The 24,656-nt window shown below is 36.0% G+C and overlaps 2 long non-coding RNA genes across 2 annotated transcripts in view; both read left to right on the plus strand.

Annotated features, from left to right (window-relative positions):
• The window catches only part of LOC136847587 (uncharacterized), a 211,714-nt gene extending 191,689 nt beyond the window's left edge, over window positions 1-20,025 (plus strand). The window contains exons 3-6 of the long non-coding RNA XR_010855777.1: window positions 6,115-6,179; window positions 14,871-14,987; window positions 16,467-16,589; window positions 19,796-20,025. This is a non-coding gene — a long non-coding RNA (uncharacterized lncRNA). The remainder of the gene's footprint in view (window positions 1-6,114; window positions 6,180-14,870; window positions 14,988-16,466; window positions 16,590-19,795) is intronic.
• Window positions 20,026-20,069: 44 nt separating this feature from the next.
• On the plus strand, window positions 20,070-23,719 carry LOC136847588 (uncharacterized). Its single transcript, XR_010855778.1, has 3 exons — window positions 20,070-20,168; window positions 20,570-20,799; window positions 21,081-23,719. It is a non-coding gene; the product is annotated as an uncharacterized lncRNA (long non-coding RNA).
• Window positions 23,720-24,656: the final 937 nt, after the last annotated feature.

Here is a 24,656-nt window from a genome sequence, read left to right on the forward strand (position 1 = left end):
GAACTGTAGCGTCTGTAGAGCAATCCTTTAACAGAAGTCCGAGAAACTGTCTAAGATGAGCATCTTTGGAGATAAGGCTTTCAAAATCTACTGTGCATAAGATTCTGCGGAAGAACCTTAAAATGAATGTGTACATCATCCAAATGCATCAAATGTTTTTATGAGAGGATTATCATACACGACTTACTTTCTGTCATCAGTTCAATGAAGAATTAATACTGATTGTTCAGTTTTGAATAATTTAATGTTCTCTGACGAAGCAACATTCCGCATTAGTGGCAAGGTCAACAGGCATAATTGCTGTATTTGGGGAACTGAAAAGCCATGTGAATCTTCAATCTGTTGAATATGAAACAGATTCTCTCAAAATTAATGTCTGTTGTGCTTTGGGAATGAATCGAATCATAGGGCAATTCTTTTTTGCAGGATGTATTGTTAATCATGATAACTGTTCAGAAATTCTATAAAAGTACTTTGTACCTAAGCTTGAACAGTAAGAACTTATAGAGAATACATTATTTCAACAAGATGGTGCACCTTATCATTGGCTCTGCAAGTTAGGCAGTTTCTAAATGAGAACTCTCTAACAGATAGATTGGAAGGGGTGGACCATTATTTTGGCCTTCCACGTTTGCCAGATTTGACTCCACTGGATTTCTTTTTATGGGTACATTTGAAAAGTACTGTTTATTCAACCAAGCCTCAACCTTTAGAAAACCTGGAAGCAAGGATAACTGATGTAATTGAAAGTATTACTGAAAATCAGCTGAAAGGCTTGGAGAGCAGAATTGTATTTCTATTTGTGTTAAATGTTGTATATGCTGAAATAACAATATGAATAAAAATTTAAATCATTCTTCTTTCTTATCCTCTTTACAGATTAAATTTATCGCAGAATATATTTAAATTGCAATTGACTTTATGAATTCTGTATTATATATATATATATATATATATATATATATACATATATATATATATATATATATATACATACTGCTACATATTTTAGGATTAGAGTGGTATCCATGTGTTCCTTTTTTAAGTAACCTCATTTCTCTCGATCCTTACAGTCATAAGTAAATCTACCCCTATACCTTAATCTTACTGCTGAGGTCGCAAAAGGCAAAGCGGCTTTTAACTGAACGTTCCTGTCATTCTATTCTTGTCTCTGGTGGTTCGAACCTGTTGAGAATAGCAAAGGCATTGGTCTGGATACTATTTCTCTCTCACTCTCTCTTCCCGTAGTGAACGTGAAGTCAACACAACCAGATGCCAGAACCATTCATTTTAAATTTCATGACAAAGTTAATTTATTTTAGCATGTTCATGTGACGCTGAACTTGACAGTGTTCTGCAAATATCTTCTTCAGCGATGAAAGAGGTGAAAAGAAAACCTGAAACCGTTTCTCCTAAGCAACAGTATTCTTGATATCATGAAAACCGCCGCTGTTTTTATGAGATGAAATTCTTTTTGAATATCTGTAGGGTATAATTTCTCCATTTTAGAGGTACTTCTTTCCAATACTTGAAATGTTTGTCCTCGCCCTTATTTTGATGAATACATAAACAATGGTCCAGGTACTTTATAGTTTTCTTTTAAATTCACTGATCTATAATGCATTTTTGAAAGCTACCTCGAAATGCGTCTTACATAAATGAATTATGGTGCGTTTTTAAATAACTCTGAATACATAATGTAACGTGGTCTTCTGATAACTCGGAGAGTTAGAGGCCTCTCACATCTGGCCGCGTCAAGCATTATATCACCAACTTCTCTAAATTCACAGATGCGTTCTTTTATTAAAAAAAATATGGATGCGTAGTTACATGAAGGTTATGAGATTATGTGAGGTTTAATTTTGTTGTCGTGGAAAAAAAAGCCGTGACGACGTTCAACGACTTTTATTAGAAATATTTTTTTTCATAACGTTGTAAAATATGCTGTCATAAATTCCTTTCTCCCTCCAGAATAGCTGCTTTTTACCTTACCCGTCCTTGTTAGGAATATGTGCTCCATAGTACTTTCGCCTTTATTTGTTTTTTCCTTTTTTTTTTTGACTAGATTGAATTAAATGTATTGCTTCTTATAAATGATTCTACCTCATCGGGCATCGGGACAGCCTTTTTCTTTGCTGAGAAATTTTGTTGCTGTCTCAAGATTTATTTAGATTTTTGGCAGCTCCTTTCTTCCACAGGAAAGTCTCCCACTGCGGGCTGCTCGTGTTAGGGAGTGCCGATATAGGTATAACAACAGCTGCTGCTCCTTTTCAGAGCTTATGTTGTGGGTTTTTAGCTGTACCTCAGGTCACACTAGGTCGCTCCACCACTTGACCAGTACAGGTCGGTAGCAGTGATCCCTAGGTCGTGCAGTTAGGTGATTATTCTTTCTCTTTTCTGAAAGGCTTTGGAATTTTCTCACTGATTCCGTTGTCACTGATTCCCATAAAACAATCTCTCTCAAGAGACTTATTTGTCGTTCCCTCCCGGGTTTAAAACTCATACCTCCCAACCTAACTAACCCCCAGAACTTACTCCTTTTTTATTTTAATTTGTACAATGGCTCTAGGTTTTATTTTCATCACAGTCATATCGAAAATAGAACGGAGAAACACGAAATTTTTATGGCCAAACTCAAACACTGAGAGAGAAAGGAGGAGAAACCTTCCCGCTCACAAACCTTATATATTTGCATTTTACATATTACTATCGTTATATCCTTTATCCCATATTGCCTCTGAAGATAATTCTATAACGCGAGATAAGGGTGTGTTATTTATATGTCTCTTTTCCCCTCTTTAAATGGAAGAAAGGCAAGTTTTGTAGTGAGGCTGGGGAAAATATCCAGGTCATCTGTACAATAAAGGTTGATGTTAATGGGCAGGGTAGTTTGTCCGCAAAAGGATAACCTCTCTCTCTCTCTCTCTCTCTCTCTCTCTCTCTCTCTCTCACACACACACACACACACACACACATTTTAATTAAACTACTGTTAATTGTAATTGTCAAAAAAAGAAAGCAGGCTGTGGACTGGTGAATTTTAGGAGAGACTAAAATCCAATTAGTACAAAGACACGAATTGTTTTGGGAAGAGCTGCCAGCTGCCCTCGATAGCTAACAGAGGCAGAAATGTAGGGTTGCTCACACCCGCGCTTGGACCGGCGAGGTTTAAAGTTTACAACCTTTCCAACTTCCTTGTGGTTTGTCGAAGTTAAAAAAAAATATATTATAAATAGCACGCACAGGAGTACTCATCCTTATATTTCTCTCTCTCTCTCTCTCTCTCTCTCTCTCTCTCTCTCTCTCTCTCTCTCTCTCTCTCTCTCTCTCTGTTTACCGCGGTTAAGTTGGGCGTTGACTGGATTCATGAAAAATCGAGAGGCTTCCAAGGAATAAAAGTTAATTAAACGGCCTTACACTACTGAACGCCTGCTTGTGGTAAAATGTGTGAGAAAAATTCATTTTAATTGGTTCTCTGAAATACTCGATGGAAAAATATCGGAATAATGAATGGCTTTGCTGTCATATAATTTTGAAAGCTGCAAATGATTTCTAGTTAATTTTCCTCCAAAGCTTTTTGCGTCAGTTCTTTTACTTGTATTATTGGCGAAAATAAATCCAGTTATGTAAATGTACAAATATATTGAAGCAATTTTTATCATTGTTGTTAGCGGTATCATTTATTTGTTAAGCTTAAGTACTATGTTATTTTGTTATGAACTTTCTCCGTTTCGATTGCATGTAAATAGAAATTTTAGTGAAAGGAAGAAATGGTTGTGACTGTTCATCGTCTTTGGAATGTACATCCTTGGTAGGCGAATGCGGATGAGAGTGTATATATGAATAGGTATTTTTTTTTTATTATCATCTCAGAGAAATACCCCGTCTCTCGCGCAAATATGCCTATGTATGTACGTTACAGTATTCTTTTAATGTAATAAGCTGGATAAGAGACTCCTGAGGTCATCTTCAATGCTTACTATTAACGCTATACCTTCGATGTTATCTTTCTTCTTCTTCCAGCCTCGATCGTCGTAGATTGCAAAACATCAGACGTATAAAACCGACACGTTATACCCAAGAAATCCCTTTTCCAAAGATAGGAACCGGGGCTCTTGACTAAATGAGGTGTAAGACATTTATTCCATTTCATTATAACCCTAAACACATGTAAAATGAGTGACTATGTCACGTTTGTCTGCAGGAGTCACTATCATAAATGGCGATTCATTCTGCAGAATTTGTCTTATGTTTGCAAGAGTCCAACTCTCAGATTCAGCATTTATATATATATATATATATATATTATATATATATATATATATATATATATATATATATATATATATATATATATATGTGTGTGTGTGTGTGTGTGTGTGTGTGTGTGTAAATATATATATATATAATATATATATATATATATATATATATATATATATATATATATATATATATATATATATATATATATATATATATATATTTATAAGGACACTCTACCGCATGCAGTTTACTTTGTTTGCTTATAGCCTTATTTGGTTAGTTGTTCTCCCCAGCCCCTATTTATGACGTCAGCGAAGGTCTCCAGCCACCTCCTCCTGAGGCCTATTCAGACGCCATCTGCTCGAAAGAGGAGCATAAACTGAGCTGTAAACCAAAGACGAAAGTTTGCTCCGTACATAAACGCAGAGGCGCTGAGACCGGAAGAATAAACACCATGTTACCGGATATATTAGTATTTTTCGCGTAAGGAAGCAAAATATCTGGATATATGGTATAAACATTCAGCTTTTGATCACTATACTTTTGTCCTTTAGTTATATTCCCCGAATTTTGTCCTTTCTTACATTTTATAAATCATGGCTCTTATATAAATTATATAAAAAATACTGGCATGGCATGGCAAGAGACCGTTAACTATTGTCCTCTTCAACAGTCATGAGGAAGTTTTGGCAGTGCTGACCCTCAACTTATATACAGTATATATATATATATATATATATATATATATATATATATATATATATATATATATATATATATATATATATATATATATATATATATATATATATATATATATATATATATATATATATATATATATATATATATATTATATATATTATATATATATTATATAAATGTATATATATATGTATATAAGCATAAATATATATAAATATATATATATATAATATATATATATATATATATATATATATATATATATATATATATATATATATATATATATATATATATATATATATATATATATATATATATATATATATATATATATATATATATGTATATGTGTGTGTGTGTGTGTGTATATACACTCTTCTATTGCATGATTTTTCAAGAGGACCGTTAGGATTAAAATATCTTTCTGAATGCTTTCGCACCTTCACCATTGAATGTCGACAGGAAAATCTTAAATTTCAGACTGAAAAATAATGGATGCATTAGCTTATACCGCAGATATCTCCTTTATCTTTACAAATCTTGAATTTCACTGAAGGTATGATCGATACGTTGGTTGCTTAGGTGTGATTAAGCTGGCCATACATAAAAAATGTCCTCGCTCAGTGGACTCGGCCTACCAAGCAATACTCGGAAAACTGATGGTTGGTTAACATCAAACTATTTAGCTTAACACCAGTGGCCTTGCCTGCAGGCTCACTCCACCGGCATGATCCGGGACTCAGATTCCCGAGATGTATGCTAGTATTGCACCAGCCCCAGTTTTTTTTTTTTTTTTTTTTTTGCCATACTCCTAGGTTAAATTAGAAGTATTACCGCAGTAATTTGGGTGTGGGAAACATAATGAGTTTATTTTCAAGAAAATTTTATGGTTAGTTTTCAAGATATGGCGTTCCGCTTTTTTCAGGGAAAGGTACCGTACTCGGTTGCATCTCGGGAAAATGCATCCGGGACTCGTGGGACGGTATGTCTATAGCAACTTGAACAAACTTATCTTCATTCAAATGCGTGCCTTCCCGCTTACATCACGATGTGAGTGTCTGTGCGTGTGTTTGTGACACGTATGAAAATTAAATAACGCTGACATATCCCTTTAATATTTTCTTTTTGTTTTCTTTGCAGATAAGGACCGATGTGTACTGAATTTCAGTGAATGATGAATCATGTCATTCAGTGTCAGGATTTCGGTGAGTTTTAATTAACGTTTTAAGTTTTCATTTGATATTTTTCCCTTTCCCATGTTCTTTCGTAGAGTCCATTTGTAGGATGTGAATTACCTCTCAATTTACCTACACTTTAAGTATATGCTTATGTAGAATGCTGTTCTAAAATTCTAAATTCTTTCATTGAAAATAAATGTTTTGCCCATTCAGTTTCCTCTAGAATCATTTGTAGATTCAGATTCCATACAGGATTATGTAAAATTCCGTAGTTAATTACCGGTAATTCAGGATAAAACAGAAACATTTATGGCTCTTCATTATAAATAAGTCTCCCTATGCCCTCTTCCCAAATGGAAAAATACACATATACACCAGCACATATCCTTTCTCTCTTCATTTGCTATGTAAGGTATTGCCCTTCATGTAAATTTTTTAACGAGGGACACAGAGCCTTTGGGCTTTTCTTTTATATTTCTATAATCTGTTTCTTTTCCTTGTGGCATCCAGACCTGGGTAAAAATACTTTTGACATCGTCAGTGTTCAGTAGTTTATCCTGTCAGCAGGTGGAGGATTTTGAAGTTTCACTCCGTTTGATAGTGGTCTAGAAGTTTTTGAGGTGAGGGTCTGCTGGTGGTAATAATGGAAGAAATCTTTCAGTTTTGATGATGGCAATGAATTGGATTATTTCATGGAAAGGCGGCACGTTAATGATCAACCGGATGATTATACGAAATATAATGAAAAAGAGACCAGTAATTGTGGTGGGTACAACAATAACTTTGAATTTTCTTGAAACTGTTACAGTCTGTTAGGGTTCTGACTGCAGTAATTTATATGACCATCTTATTTGTCTTTTCGTATCAAAAAGCGGAAATTTTATGAAGTTATTAACGATCTTTTGTATTTTCAATTCTAATGGTTTCAGTATTGAAATCTGACCGTTATTATTAATATTTCTATTCACGGTTCATGACCAAGGTAGACAAAAGCCTATATCTAGTCTTGTTGGTACAGAAAATGAGAAGCCACTACATTTTGTTCTATTTAATATTTAAATACTGTCTAGTATTCATAGGGATAGGTTTTTATACTCATTTTAATTTTGCATAAACTTCCGTTATGGGATCTGAGACTGAAGTCTATTTGTCTGGTAAAGACAAATTTGAATAAATGTTCGAATAATTCTCATACTGAACGTGCTTGACAAATCTTTATCTGGGACGGATCCTGGTTCAGGTCAAAGGATGGATCAGAGTGTTTTGAGATGGGTTGGTCAAGTGCAAAGAATGGAGGACGATATGTTCGCAAAAAGAGTGCATAGTTTGGAGGAAAGACTTGGAAAATGCCAAACAGGTGCATGTAGAGGGAGGGTTCAGCATCCAGACAGGTTAATGGTGGTGTAGTGTAGCCTAATACCAGAGCTTAATCATTTACGTGTTTCAGTAAGACGCATCTTTATATTAGTGTAATATTTCGTATTTTTTTCAGAAATTTTTAAAATAGAAAATTAATTCGAATCACGAAGAATAGGATTCTTTCCGAAAGGAAACAAATCTCATATTGTTGTACGAGAGTTCCGTGTCATGTGATGAGAGAGAGGGAGAACAAAAGATATCGATAGTTTATTGTCAGTAATCGCAAAGCATTTCTGTTACATGAAAGTTGATTATATTATTTATTTTAGAATGATTATGCTATGTCAACCCAACTCTTTAATGATATACGCATAAAAATGTCTCGATTCATGACTATGTTTCAGTTGCATGACTGAGAAAAAGGGAAAGTCTCTTGTGGCAAGGGTCGTTGTTTATTTCCCTTCAGGCAGACCACCACCTTTCGACCCAGCTGCGGATGGATACCACCGCCAACTGGGGCCAAAAAAAAAAAAAAAAAGCCACGAGGCCACCAATCTCGATCCCAAACACTTGCCAAGGTCGTTGTGGGCTCGACTCTTCCGAATGCATTTTCTCTTAATGGAAACAAAACGATAATGTGAAAGACATATATGATTCATACACACGTATTTACGTGCATATTTTTGTATGTTTACCTGTGGTTATATTCAACACCGTAGTACTTATATTTGAATAACCGTTTCTTCCGTTAAAAATGCAACCAATAATACGTTTATATTATTACCACATTAGTTCCTCTATCACCATATCTTTTCCTCATACCGAAGCTAAAATAGAAACGTCAGGAAAGTGTTTCTCCCGTTTATCTTCAGACACATGACGCCCACTTATCTTTGGTATGCCACAGGGAAGGTGGCGGGGGTTATAGGTCTTTTGGGACGAGGGCTGCTATATAGTGGGTGGATGACGTGGATGAGGCACATAGGAAGTTTTGCATCTTTAATCGCTCCCTGTAAATCTATCTCTCTCTCTCTCTCTCTCTTGTCACCATCTGAAAGCAATGTCAATTAAATAACGCGTTTTTTTCCTTTCCCAATTTTTGGGTTGAGGAGGTGGTGCGCGTTTTGGCCTCGTTATTCGATACCAATGGCCACACGTGCATTGGTTTGCCCGGATGAACGATGTTTTGACAATTATCATGATACATATCTTGCATATTAGATCTTCAGGTTTGTTTTTTCGTGTTTACTGAGGTGCTTACATGTTTCAACATGACTGAAATAAGTTCTTTGCTTGGCTCAGACTCTAATCAAAACATCTTTTATTAATTCTTGAAGAAATCTGAAAGACGAACAGAAAGAGAAAGATTTTTTGGGTGGTGATGGTAAAATCTTATCTTTAAATATTGCCTTACGAGGCTGAGCTATTAATAGATGAGTTAGTTAAATACACAAGCATTTCGGCTGGTCTTTGTTCTTTCTCTTGACTGATGACATCATTTAAGATATCCTTTTGTGTTTACCAAACTGACGCTCTGGGAGCCGACTCACCCTTCATTCATCATGTGAGATATTCCATTAAAAGGTTTAGTTCTTAGTTCATTTTTCATTCCTCATTTAATTTTAGTGTCTGGAATAAGAAAAGATCTTTAATAAACTTTTTTTTTACAGTGAAGGAGTTCGTATATCCTGAAAAATCATCCTTAAAAACCTGAGATATCACGTTACAGTGAAAAAGTTAAGCATTTCGAAGCCACGTGGCAAAAAGAAAAATATCTCCTCTTCGAAAATCTTTTTCATTTCTCCCCCTATACTTGACACATCGAGGTGAAACCGTGAATCCTCTACTTATACGCCCGTGGATTTCATTTGTTTTTTTTACCATACTTAACTGGGAAGAGGAAATATATATTTTATTTATATGTAAAAGTGAGCAAATGTAATTTTACAATAGTGGGCCGAAAGACATCGTCATTCAACCCCCTTTTTTGGATTGTAATTATAACGGTCTTTCATTTCAGAGCATTTATGGTAAAAATGATGGTATTACTAGTTGCCATCCTATTATTATAAGTATCATTCTGTTGTTAAGGGCAATGCCTTACATAAATAACTGTGATATAACTGTTTTTTTTTATTATGTCTAGTACCAAACTTTATCTCCTATACTATACCTTTCTAGCAAGGCAAATCTCATTACGGTAACAGGATAAGACTTCGAATCAACCGTGATAGATTAAGGCTATTCGTATACATATCTACATTTATTTTTCATAACTCCCTTGCGTTGTAACTCCCAGGTACCTTCAATAAGATTTTACATAACCAGGTAAGCTGACATGTCACTTCTCCCCACTACTATATTACGGGAAAGTAATAATATGGACCAACTTGTAGTCAAAAATACTAACAGGAAAAGTATAATGTTTAAAGTATAGTATAGTAAATGATTTGTTTTATATAAAGACTTGCAAATGTGTAGGACAGAAAGGAACGAAAAGAACTGAAAAAGAATCTGGGAAGGGCAGGAGGTCACGAAAGACCTAGAGAGAAAATTCGGTTCCAGAAGAAGAGAGCAGGAAGCGGAATTGGGGTCTGACGGTTTTTGACAAAATTGTTTACCAGAGCACTCCAAAGGAGGGCCCGAAAATAAAAGCCTCGAATCCCATATTGCCTTATTAAAAGTACAAAGGAAATCTTCCATTTTTCCTACCGGTTGAAATTGTATTTTGAAAACGAGAATGCAGCCAACTCACTCCATGAGAAGGAAATTGTCCTTGGCGAAATGGATACGAGACTATTCCAAACAGTCATCACCATGATGATACACTGAGAAGCATTTCACACACAACGAAGCGACGTGGCTGAGAGAGTGAGTGAATCAGCAGTAGAGTATGAATTTGGGTGGCTGGGGGCGGGGGTTGGATTGTCTTTTGGGGTCGACGAGATTTTGATCAAATTCGAGGCAAGTTTCAAAGACGCCTTACAGGTTTTTTCAGTAGTCGCGACATCTGAAAATAAATCGTTTATCCTCGGTACGAGGTCATAACGAATTAAACAGACTCGTCGTAACAACAAAAATAAAAAGCTAACAAGAGTAGCCTTTCCGTGCTCTACATTTAAAGACATTGGCTTATCCATAACTTTCGTCAGTGAGAAATACATCTCACATTCTACATATTCCTTTGTAATTCCTAAATGAGACCACCATCCATTTCAGGGCGGCGAGTCATCGTTTTTCTCAAATATCTTTCAAACTAATCAATTGATCGAAATGGTACTTTGACACAGTGTACAAGACACCTCCGCTAATTTTTCGTGATATATGTATTGTCAATGATGCTAGTTAAGGCGTTTACTCTGGCTTTAAAGGCAAGTCGCATGAGTCGTTATGGCTTAAACTACGCAATCGAAAGCCCGTTATCCCCCATAGACAGGGGAAGTGGGGCGAGGTGGGGTGCAGGGAAGTGGGTTGAGGGAAGGGATGAGAGGGAGGGGGAGGGAGGGATGGGGGGGAGAAGCACGTTCGAACGCATAGTTTACGATGCTTGGCAACACCATATAAGTCAAGAGTAAACGCTCTTAACTAAAACCATTTGACAAATACACTATATCACCAAAAATTAGCGGGAGGTGTCTTGTACACTGTGTCAAAGTACCATTTCGATCAAATATTTAGTTTGAAAGATATTTGAAAAAAACGATGACTCGCGATCCCTGAAATGGATAGTAGTCTTTCAGTTGTACGGTAAATTATTTAAAATTTATTTTCTGTCCGCCATTATATATCGCGGACTCTTAACTAATGCGAGGAACGTCTATCTATGTCATTATTCTTTGGAATTAATTGACTGTTTTTATACCTATTGTAAGGAATAGGGACAACTAAATTTTCCATATAAAAGGTAATTTATAGTTTTGAATAATAACATATTTCCGTGAACCTAAGCCCCTTTCTCAATTTCTGTCCAAGACTAAATTACAGTTTCAGATCCTGTCATCGGACCCCTTAAAAATGACTGGTAGTCAAACGTCTATCTTGACATATCTAGTAGCCACCATACTCTCACGAAATTTGAGCATTCTTGGATATCGACAGAATTGATCATCTTAATTCTGATTAAATTATATTTTCATTGATTAAATTATATTTTTAACACATGAGAGACCAGCAATGAGTTTTCCATCGTAATCTTAAAGGATAAGCGTCTTTTCTAGGAATGATATCCAAGATTTCTCGAAATGTCAAATTTGTACCCCAACTCATTTTCAAGATATGACAGTGAATGTATTCAAGACTGGACGCCTGAAGGAGTACTACAATTTCCCTTGTTAAACAGTTTCGTCCCTCGAGGAATAAGGCCTAAACGGCCTCCACTACCGGCGTCAGTCTTGCTAAATCCGCGAATACGAGGTGTGTTAGCGATCAAAATCCCAAAGTAGCGTTAAATAGCATGCCATGATGCGTTACGCTCTCCAGTCAGATCAAACGGAGTACAGTCGACTGCTGTTGTATCCAGTAGAGGACACGGCATAGGAGATTAACAGCATCACCGTTGTGAGTCACAAGGGCCAAATTATACAAGTTCCCTTTTTTCTCTCTAGTGAAATTACATCATACGCTGCAACATCAAAACTGATCGTCATCTTTACGGTTCACGTCTCCGAAATTGATGAGTCAAAATTTTCATGTTTTTAGATTAATATGGCGTGTGGCTTTTTTTTTTTTTTTTTATGAAAGCAATGGTTCAGGCAGATAGATAGCTAGAGGAATGATGAGCATTTACATATCTCTCTACGACTAGTAGAGAATTCCAAATTCCTGGTGCAGTATTGCTGTAATTTCACCTTGAAGCTTATCTGGAAAGGCTCTTAATAAAAAAATACTTTCACGGGGAAGATACATCAGGAGATTGAAGGAGAATTACACAATGCTGGGACAGTTGCTTGTCTCCCACGAGATGGCAAGGAAAAGAATATCAGGAATTTTCCTCCAGTATTTGGGACTTATCTTTGTGTTCTTTTGAATTTCAATGGAATCCTTCTACTATAAACTCTTCAACATAGATTCTTCCTTTGCTTTCTTACGGAAGCCTGGTATCAAAAGGTTTAACGATATGAATCCTCCCCCCACCCCCGCCTCTCCCCACCCAAACCTCCATCCTTTTTTCTTTTATTTCATTTCTTTTTTTTGACGTGATCCGTTGGGTCAGCCTCTGCGAGACTCATTTTTCATGAATTTATTTCTGAGATGCTCCTTGTGCTTATCTGCTCACCAGCAAATGTAATTGCTTTTTCATTAATTGTTTGTGTCCGTCTGTACCATAGGTACATTTTTGGACGCGCACGTTTGCAATTCCAACCGTAGAATGGGACATTTTTCAGCAAGACCAGACAGCGAGAGTATTATCGTTCAGAATTTTTTTTATACAATTTTGGGCTGTCTTATGGAGATGAGACACACTTATGTTATGTCAGCCTCTGCTTCATGTGAACCGTGTTACGATGGATAAAACGTTATACTTTGCCACATATTTCTCTCTCTAACCTTTCTTCGCGAAAACAGCAAGTCCAGTACGTTTTGTGCATTTATTTTCATGGCGTTTTCATTTGTATAATCAAAGTTCAGAGATTTTTCTTTCTTTTACTTTTCAAAATCACTGTACTCGTATGGATGACATCTAATAAAAACAAAGCTGTTTACAATCTGGTGCCATTTGTTTTGCTCAGGGGATGTTGCGATAGCGCTCAAGTGTTGTGATAAACGATGGAGGACTTACCGGGTCTGTGCAGGGTAGGGGTTCGTTCATGTGTTGTGCTTTCATGTGTTTTCCTCACTTACTCTTTCTTAAGTTCTCCTATTCGTATTTCCTTCTTACTCTTTATGAAAAACATTCCGCTGATTGTTTTTCCTTCCTTCTGTTTTTCTCAATTTCCGTCTTACCCGAAACAAAAAAAAAATTTAAGTATGATTTACAAAAGAAAAGAAGTGGAGAAATTGAAAGAGAAAGTACAGTTCTATTAAGCTTTTAGTTTTAAGATGAATATTATGAAAAACATTCCTCTGATTGTTTTTCCTTCCTTCTGTTTTCCTCAATTTCTGTCTTACCGGAAGCAACAAAATTTTAAGTATGATTTACAAAAAAAAAGAAGTGGAAAAATTGAGAGAGAAAGTACAGTTCTGTTAAGCTTTTAGTGTTAAGATGGATATTATGCAATGGGAATTTTCCTTCTAGTATTGCAGTATACTGTGTTACCTGAACCTAAACAAAATACACTCACACACACACACACACACACACACACACACAAGTGCGCGCGCCTTTTTGTGTGTGGGCCAGGTGCCCTTTACCTTGCACCAAAATCATTAAATCTTCGAAATACTCACCTCATCGACCCAGGACTGCATTCAGGTCAGACAACGTTTCCATTTGTATCTTTTATTTTGAGGTCCGTCTTGTCATCAACCTGTCTGCATTCACATCCCTGTAGAATAGTTTGTTCTCATTAAAATGTTCTCACCTCAGTTCAAGTTTGATTGCATGACTTCCTTCCTTGCCGCACCTCTTGGATTCCCTACCCAACCTCCAGTATATCTGTATATGGTTTTCTCTTTCTTCATGCAGTTGCACCTCAAATGATCTTCTGCTTTTTGTATTAAGTCTTTCGTTTCTTCATCCATCGCATACTATTTGTTATTCCTTCCTACCCAGTTTATATACGAAAAGCGCCCCCCGCTGTCCCAACGGAACGAACTCTGTCTCGTCTCTCCGCCTCTTTGTCTCGAACTCTACCTCATATTTCATCTGTTTTCATCTATTCTCTCCGTATGCGCTCTTCTTAGCTCCTCCTCACCCAACCCCCTTGCCTTAATTAACTACATTTACAACTGGGTATTCTACATTTCCTCTTCAACTTGAACTTTCATCCATCTTAACTTTCGTTTCAACCAAGTCATAATCAAGATACCTAGAGCTGCTAAAAGCTACTACTCTTCTCACTATTACATCCATCTGCTTGTTCTTCCATCTGTTCTGTACTCATTTATAATCTGTCATACGTATTCTCAACTACCAAGTTAGTAATTCTATGCTTAACTAAGCAATAGCTAGCCTGTGGTGTACAATTTGAGGGTACTATTTATTTGGTATTTGTGCACTGAAGAGTATAATTTAATTTATGAACACCCGAAACCTTTATTTTTCAGTTCACCTCTAATTTAGTGGTACACCTGTCTCAGGAGGTTCCCAGGTGTCCAAAAGATTAATTATCATAAAGTTTTAATAGGAAGAAATGGTCATGCTGCCAAGAACGTAAAATGTTTTTGGTTGTATTAATTACGGATATTGATTTTTTTCAGTTGCATTGCAATAGTATTCATCATTAAGATGGAGATAGGTGTCGAATATAATGGTGATGGTGATGGTGACAACAGTACAGTGAACTGCACATATATAACCCATATTTTTTCCCCTGTGTGAGTATTGTTATTTTAAATCTTTTTGTAAGTGATCCGGTAAGAAAGCCCTTGTACAGTGTCCACGCATTGCCAGCCTCCTCTTTGTATGTGCGTGTGTGTGCATGTGTGCGTGTGTGTCTGTGCGCGCTCGCGTGGATAATTCATGATCTTGTTTTTACCCTTTCGGTTCTAGTTCGGAAGAGAGTTTCGCACTTTTCAGTCTTTTATTCTTTTATTTTTGCCCTGCCCCCCCCCCTTTTTTTTTTTTTTTTTTTTTTACTATTGTGTGGCGATTTAGTATGTCCTTTTATTTTTCATGACCTGATCATATTTCCCCGCAATCGTTTTATTTTTGGTCAAACGTACATTTCTTAGAACTTTCCGCATTAACTGACCCTATCATAAAACTATAATTGTAATGTAGATCGCTTTTTAACTCTGACCGTCTCACTTCTGCCTCCGTTTCCTCGGTAAATCACTTTCAAAACTATCACCTTCGCCACTAATTGTTATTCCTCTCGGATTTTCATTCGTATTTTCTTTTTAAGTTTACATTCTGAATTCACTCATTCTTTAGAATCATTTTGCTTCATAACTTTAATCGTATGTTTATTGTTTTCTCCCTCTTTGCTGCGTCTCATTTTTATCCCGTGACTTTTTCACCTTTATACCAAAATGTCGTCCATTAAGGTTGATATCGACTTTCTAAGAGCTAAGGATTTTTATTCGCCGCCTCTTCATTCGGCAGTGACAGATTGGACAGGTTAATTCATCTTGCATTATGGCCATTGTCGGAGCCCCGAAGTTTTCCCGCCATATCGCTCCAATTTTAAAGAGGGAAAAATGGCGGTGAGATTTTTATGGCTCTGTAGCAGTCGAACGCCTCAGGGCGAGGAGGTCCGCGTCTTGAGAGAAAGGAAAGTTGATGAGTGTGCGGTCCAGCGCGGATAAAGAACGCTGATGGTTTTTTCTCTTCCAAAAAGGGAGAGATGAAGGAGTCTGCGAACTTCAAAGGCTCAGGAATATGTGCTAAAGAGTAAAAGTTACGACGTTAACAAGCGGTGGGATGTTTGCTCCTAAGGGAAAATATTTTTGAGTACTGGATTCCTGGAATGGGAAAGATTGGTATCGTGTTTGAAAATAGCAGTGAATAATAGGCTCACATCGTAGGTGATATACCAGAAAATGTAAAGCGGCTAGATAGTGAGACACTACAGCACTATAACACAAAATCGTGAATTTTCTCTTTATAGTTGATAGACGCGAAGAATATTTTTCATAGAGTTCTTGAAAAATAAATCACCACCGAGAAGACTGTAAACAGATATATGAAGGGTGATGACCCTCTACATAATGCTTTAAACAGTTGGAAGTGATTTTGCCACAAATTCTAAAATGATGAATGTTTAGTGAAAGGTTCTGATATTCTCGAGCGTGCGTATGCTTCCCTCCGTTCTGAGAATTTTATGACATTTTAACAAAACTCTCTGTTTTCAGGTTTTGATACTACGCAGTCTCGCTGAGGTATTAATAGTGTTAAGCGAATGAAGATCAGTATGCAGCCCTTCCTCTCTTGCGTTCTCTGGTGGGCGTCTGGTTATTTTCCGCTGGCTTTTATCGGTAGGTCATATTGAATTAATGTTATCTGCGGCATCCAGTGCCACCTCCGATTATTTCAAATCCGGGTGCTAAGGGCAAACTGCATTGGGAATGCTGCTGCATTTTACTTTCTGATAAGGGATGAGTGGTTTTCGTTCATCACAAAAATACCAGGGTTGAACATTATTTCATTTTTTTCAAGTTTTTCTTCTCTTGTTTAATATGTTGTGAAGGTACCGATGTCGTGTTGTTTTATATAACAAAGAGTGGCAGCTTTCCCCAGATTTCCTTTCAAAGATTTGTGTCCTTAATCAACAGGTTATTATTATTATTATTATTATTATTAACCATGGAAAATCTGTTTAACACTAAGCTGAACATTACAAGTTAGGTTTTATGCCGCGTCGTCATGAGAGAGAGTTAAACGTTCATCTCTCTCTCTCTCTCTCTCTCTCTCTCTCTCTCTCTCTCTCTCTTTCGTCCCCACCATTTCGAACCATAGCGTAATGGCAAATCTTGCCAATGTACTTTTCCTCAGTCTCTCTTCTGTGAGGACGTAGAGGAGTGAGAAGTTTTCTTGAGCAAGACGGTGTGGATTTGATTCCAGTCTGTTAGGAATGGAGACAAGAGATGGATCGTTGAAAACATAGGAGACTGGTTATATACAAAGTAAAGTAATGCTACTATTATAGACTGTTTACAAAGGAGAGGGATATTATTAGAAAAGACAGAAATATTTTTTTTAATTAAAAATTTCTGCGTCAGGAACAAAATCCTCCCAGTACGATAGTTCCATATTTGTTTAGGATGTTACCCGTAGGTGTACAGTTTCAATGAAAAATTTATTTGGTCATATTTCAATATGTGATCTCTCATGTCACCATCATTATCTTCCCTCATGACGCAGAAATAAATCATCGGCATATTGTAAAACAGTTCTGAACTCGGGTCTGTGCCTATTCTCCAAACAATTATAATTTTTTAAAGAAATCATTTTCAACAATTTTAAGAGTGGAAAATTGTCAGCCAAACTCGTCAATTCTTTTCCGTAATTTTGTCTTAAGAACTGGAAATTTGCCGAAAAATACAAATAATTGTTTAAGGAATTAAGATCATTTTTAATCGAAACTAAGTGATATATCCGTTTTGCAGTAAAGGTTGCATTTTCTCTTGTATTGTCTGTTGTCGCTTTTATCAATGATAATTTTAGTGCTGTCGTTTTGTGACAAAAAAAAAAAAAAATCCATCAATAGATCCAAGGCTCAAACAAGATTCCTTATTCTTCCTTTCCTGACGAAATCTGACTTGCGGAGGACGCTGAAACAACTTAATTCAGTGGATACCTATGAATAACTAAGGTACATAGAGTATTGCTGGGTTCATAAATAAAAACAGTTTTTGATCTGAGGGAGTAATTTACAGTTACATTTAATACTTCATAGAATGTTGTTGATTCACTCTGTTCCCGATAAGTATGGCAATGGAGAATCAATAAATTTAATTTTTCATGGAGTTCCAGTGGAATTATAAATACAGATGTTTATTTGCTTTATATATGCAGCAATTTATTGTTCAGTGAATGACCGAAAGGGAATCTTTTGTTTACAAATTTATGACTTTAAAGTTCGATACACATGTACTGACTTGAAAGTTTTTCCAGAGGTTACAGTTATTGGTACAGTGGAGGTATTCACATAAAATTTCTTTTTGATATATAAAATGGTAGGATGTGGGAAAACATTTATTGCCTACAATACGTAAAAAAATTTAAAAAATCGATTTGAATGCATGCGTTTCAGTTGATGTCTTCGTTCATGATGATAATAATGTTTGTTGTTGTTGTATTCTCTGACTCACGAACCAGGATAAATTGCTACCATTTTCCTGTCTTGCATCATTTACCATAGAAAAAAAAACCGATTCACATCTGTGCAGTCGTTAGCAGAACCCATTGACCAATAATGGACATCAGTTACTTTTACTGAAGTGGTTATTAAGGGTTATGAAAAGCCTCTCTGCATCTGTTAAATACAATTACCTCACACTCCAGAACGGACGTGATTTTTTAATATTTTCCGGATGAATCATGTGGCCCTTCGACTTCATGACAATATCACTATGTACGCTCCTATGAAGAGGACAGAGAGAGAGAGAGAGAGAGAGAGAGAGAGAGAGAGAGAGAGAGAGAGAGAGAGAGAGAGAGACTAGAAACTTGAAGGGTTTATTTTTCAATGGTATAAATAACAATATTTACTACACAAATTTTTGAAATCGCTTTGAATAAGAATGTAATCAGATTCAGATATATATATATATATATATATATATATATATATATATATATATATATATATATATATATATATATATATATATATATATATATGTGTGTGTGTGTGTGTGTGTGTATGTGTATGCTTTTTTATGCTTGTTTGTGTGTTTATAGTTCACGCATCTTAAGCATATTTGTGCAATGGCAAACAACTCAACACTTTCGATGACTGAAACACCAAAATGGGACGAGTTTTGATTAAAAAAAAAGATTAATGACCGAAACATTCTTTGAAATTAATTTGCATAACGCTTCCATTCGGAAAATCCTGGCCGTACATTTTTGTTGTTTTTAACTTTGCAAAAGCAATATGCTGGCATGAATAACTCCCTTTAAAATCAAAGCTCTTTACAATCCGGTGCCATTCGTTCCGCTCAGGGGCTCTTGTTGCGATGGCGCTCCAGTAGGCCCAGCGTGCTCGCGCGCTCACATGTCATGTTATCCCTCTTCCTTGGTTTATCCACATTCCATTTTCCTTCGCGCTCCTTTTGAGAAGCATTTTGACGGTTCGTTTCCCCTCGTTCTCTTTCATCTCATATCATGCTTCGTTTTCTCGTACGTTCTAACGAAGTAAAGGAATTGAGTTTCGACGAATTTTTAGCTAAATGGGATGTCAGAAGAACACAGAGAGAGAGAGAGAGAGAGAGAGAGAGAGAGAGAGAGAGAGAGAGAGAGAACGAGTAGGGTGGGCTTAGAGTAATTTCAAGTTTTGAGTTCGAGTTAAACATCTATTACGAAACAAGGGTTTTATATTTTTTATTTAGTAATTTGCATATGGATGCATGTATAATTATCATTAATATATACGTATGAATGTATGTATTACTGATATTAGCGCTTTGAGTGCAGGTTTCCCCTTTTCAATAGTTTTACTTATCAGTTTATTTCTTTGCAGGATTGCATTTTCCAAGCATTAAATTTATAACGACGAAATGGATGGTGAGCGGTGGTAACCGTCAGTGTTTTGACAGTTCAGTGCCAGACCTTGACGGGAAGTTAGACGTCTTCTGACACTAAATGAAGATGGTCCTGCAGCTGCGTTTTTCTCAACTAGGGAATACGCTTATCATTCTCGTTGGCGTGGCTTTCCCCTTCCTTCTGTAACCCATTTACCGGGTTGTTGAAGTCTCTTCTCTCTCTCTCTCTCTCTCTCTCTCTCTCTCTCTCTCTTCTAGAGGAAGAATGAATCGTCGGTGTAGTGGACAGTATGTGTTGTTTTTTTTTCTCCAGCGTTTTGCAACAATTCATCACTCTCATGTTATTACACGGTAAAGGTAGTTTCAATATTGCTAATGAAATAAAATATGTTCTGCGGAAAAGCTCACTAATTACTTTGACTGCTTTAAAAGCAGTACTTGGGAATACGATTGTCTCTTGGATATGGAGAAAAATGCTCAAAGCATAATGTTCAGTTTCTGTATAACGCCTTTTGCGGGTATGAGATTCTGTAAGTTTTAATCAATTTTCATTGACGCTGATAATGGTGCCCAGTCAATAGTTAAATTCACAAGATTCCGAAGATAGCTAAGTCAGTAAATTAAATGTCTCTAAAAATTTTGAAAAGAGTTGTAATAATGCTGTTGGAAATATTGGCCAGAGTATAACTGAAGTGCGTTCAGTAGTCTTTAATGTTTTTTAAGTTATCTAACCAAACCTTTTCATTTTGCAGATTTCCTCAGAAGTTGATCGATGAAGAGAGGTTGTCTTCTCTTGGCCAATGCCCAGCAAGCATGGTATACTCTTGAAAACAATAGTGCAGCAGAAATCTACCTTGGACTCTATCTTGAGCCAACATCCATTATAGACTCTCGGACTCCGGAAATCCTCTTTAAATCTTGCTGTCCTCGTCTTCGCTTGTCACCTAGGACAAAAAGCTGTTATAATTTCTAACTGTATACAGTAGGTATATAGTTATAGTCCTTGCAAGTGACTTCCCTACCCGTAATCCTAATAAACTTAAGTGTGTGTGGTTGAAGAATGTTTATTAATGTTCGGATTTATTTCCCGTCTTTATGAACGATTTATTTGTTAAACTGCTGGTTTGCCGGCTAATTATTTATTTTATAATATGTATATCTTTGATTGGAAAGACTATCTTTAACCTAACCAAACATTAGGCTGTATTCATTAATATTCTGCAAAAATTTTTGTTTTAATACTTCCATGTTCTTATTTTGCAGGTAACTGGAAAACTCAACTGTAGGATCCGATATCACTCAACAGCTGTTAGGCGAGTTTTCAAATTGCCCTTGGTATATTTTCAGTCATAAGATTTTCGTGTTGAAAATCCTTTGGTGATCGAGTTCAGTAATTTTTCGTGCATTTTCCAGCAGTCAAAGAACACTTTCGTAGAAAATTTCAATGCATTGTTGTCAATCCCTATATTCCATGATTATACATGTAGAATCTTTATTGTAGCTACATTACTTTTTTTGTAAACGTGAAAATATTTAGTAGTGAAGCTAACCAATAAGAAGTACTGTGTTTCTTCATGAAGAGACTAAATTCCAATGTTATGTAGGTTTTAAGCTAGAAATGACTTTGATCTACACAGTAATAAGGCACATGAAATTTCCTAGTGTAGTAAGAGAAACTTGTAAATTTTTGGAATGTGTCGATTTTATCTCAACTTCATTGTTAATCTTGCTGAACTTTACGAGAGATATCGATGGTTTTACAAGGTCACAAAAATGACCCAGTTTTCATTGCAGTTTTCATGCAAAATACCTAATAATCACATATAGAAGAAATAGTCTGGCTATTGCCAGAGTAATTTCTTCTATATGTAATTAACAAGTGTTTTGTGTGAAAACTGCACTGAAAACTAAGTCATTTTTGCTTAGCCAAACAAATGAAAGAAAGGCAGCGAGAACTAATCTCTCTGGACGGTGGTTAATCACCTGTTAGAAAACCTCACAGAGCAAGATTTTAAAGTTTTGTGTGTATTTGTCCTGTATTACACCGAAGTAGGTGAAGTTGGGTTCTTGGTTACTAAGGCTAGTGATTCCAAAATGCCTTGTCATCCAAGTCCAAAGCAAACTTTTGGAGAGTTGGTAAGCTTGTTATACTTGCCTTGAGTGCTAAAAAAAAATTACCAAAACATGTTGAAAGATCTCTTTTGACATGCTTTTAAAAAGAATTGCAAACTTTGTAGGAAATTTCTTTACCATTGTAGAGTATCCATTGACTGATTTTCTAGGTAATAGAATGCTACAATTTAATTAATGACCTAAGGTCAGAGTAGAAGACTGATGTACTAGTACTGTGTTTTTAGACTTGTAAATGAATTTCCTATTACAGTAACTGAAACTGATAAAGTATGTTTTATATTTGGTACACCATACTTGATTAACTGAGATCTTGGTATAAATGTGCATGCTAAATAATCAGACTCGAGTACGAAATCACAATTGCCTTGCCTTATTGCTCCCAAAATAATTCAGTAAAAATACATTTTCATTTCCCACCAAAATTATCCAAGTTATGGTCAGATAATCCATATGCATGGCCCGATTTAATTTTTTTTTTTTTTTACATTATAGTCGGAATGGACAATGTTGAGCTCTCTCATAAACTCTCCCAACAAAGACTCTGTAGAAGCTTATTCCCAGAACTGAGTTTACTGCTGAAGTTGGGGCAGACGAATCACTCGTTTTGGTGATTGTACGTGCTAACAATGTGGAAACTCTCTGCAATGGACAGGAATACGGTCTTTATATGTCCTCGTAGAGGTAGGAACGTTGCATGTGGAATTTCAGTGATCCTTATCAACTGGATGCTGAAAGTAAGACCTAGACGTTAAGATGAAACTTATCGGGAGTCATGTTTCAATAAAATCTTAAAATGGATGTGACATTATTTTTTTTGTAACACTTGATGAACGGGTATTATGAAAATTTGTGGAGGAGAGTTTTCAGTGATGCACCATAGACTGGATTTCCTCTCTATGAGTGATGGGGACATGTTTTCACGTGAATATACATAAAACTTATTACCTCCAATGTCTCGCTTATTTTATCACATTGTGACTGCCTGTATGCTTGCATCAGTGAAATGGCTTTGCAATAATAAATCGCCAGTTTTCAGTGCCACCAATCATGAGGAAAGGATAATATTAACCTTATTTAAAAAAAAATATCACGGTGATAATGACAGAATAGTCAGCGAACCGTGAGAAGCTGTCAGCATTTTAAGTCTCAATTACCATACCTGGAAGGAAGTGAGGCAACTTCAGTCACTAGAGGAACAAAACCAGTAGTCCTTTCCTTCAGCCGGTGAATACACCACCATCTCTCTACCTGGATCTTTCCTTCCCGTGAGAGTCCGTTGATTTCAATTCTGGCAGTTAATCTACCCAAGAAGAATGAATCTTTAGTTTTCTGTTATGGGATCTGTGGCTTCGATTAATCATGTCACGACATTGGTAAGGTTAAGTTCAATCACTCAGTTGGTCAATATAGATATATGAAATTATCTGCCCTATCATATTTTTGTTGAATCTATATCTACTCGTCTGTGACCTCCCAATTAGTAGTAATCAACTTGGTGTTATATTTGTTTCCGAGTGAAAGATGGTTGCTTGAAAGACTGCTAGCCACACAAGTCCAAATTGTCATTGAAACTTACCATGTTGTCGGCCGCACAAAATTTTCATGAGGGATGCATTATGCAAAGGGTTGGGGGTCATTAGAAGATTGAATTGTCAATCGATAGTCTGTTTATTTTGTTTAAAATAGCGCACATTGAATATGCATGTTGTGTGTGGTCACATATTGCATAAGCATGTAGTGGGTAGTCAAATATTGCTTAAGCATGTTCTTGGTAGTTGCATATTGCATAAAAATTGTGGGTAGTCGCGTATTGCATAAACATTGTGGGTAGTCACATATTGGATAAACATTGTGGATAGTCACATATTGGATAAACATTGTGGGTAGTCACATATTGGATAAACACACAGGTAAGTACATATTGCATAAGCATGCTGTGGGTAGTCACATATTGCATAAGTATGCTGTGGGTAGTCACATATTGCATAAGCATGCTGTGGGTAGTCACATATTGCATAAGCATGCTGTGGGTGGTCACATATTGCATAAGCATGCTGTGGGTAGCCACATATTGTATAAATGTGTTATTGGTAATAACTGATTGATTCATATAATCACATTGCTAACACAGGTCACATACTTAGTGGAAAGCTTCTAATTAAAATAGTTTTGTAGGTGTCTGACCATTTTTCGTTATGAGTCAATTTTTTTTATAAACGTTAAATTAATATTTTCCAGCTTTAGGACATACTTAAGAAAAGGCTTTTGTGGACGGAATATTGTTTTCCAAACATTTGTGGTATTAGACGAGAGCTCTCTTTCAAATTTTTAAAGGTAACATTTTGGTATTCTTATTTTCGTCATTTTCTTGTTTTCCAATAATCATAAACCCATCCCTCTTTTTTTTCCACAAATTCCTAGTATTTATTTCGAGCAGCCCTTCGTCATATCTTCCTTTGTTTTATGTAATAGCTGATATTGAGTGCCATAGACTACGTGTTTATTTATATAGTCTTTTATCTTACAGAATTTTATCTTTTATTTATTTTTCCTGAATAATTATATAAAAATATTAAAGTCAACGACTGAGTTAACTAACCACTCCTCCTGTGACATAGTTAAATGAATATTTTTCGTTGGTTTTACGTTTTCTTTGGAGTTCTGGTTACTTTAAAGAACGGAAATGTTGACGGTATAAAGGAAGTA

Source organism: Macrobrachium rosenbergii, chromosome 17, assembly GCF_040412425.1.
Source record: "Macrobrachium rosenbergii isolate ZJJX-2024 chromosome 17, ASM4041242v1, whole genome shotgun sequence".
In the NCBI taxonomy this organism is placed as follows: Eukaryota; Metazoa; Arthropoda; class Malacostraca; order Decapoda; family Palaemonidae; genus Macrobrachium; species Macrobrachium rosenbergii.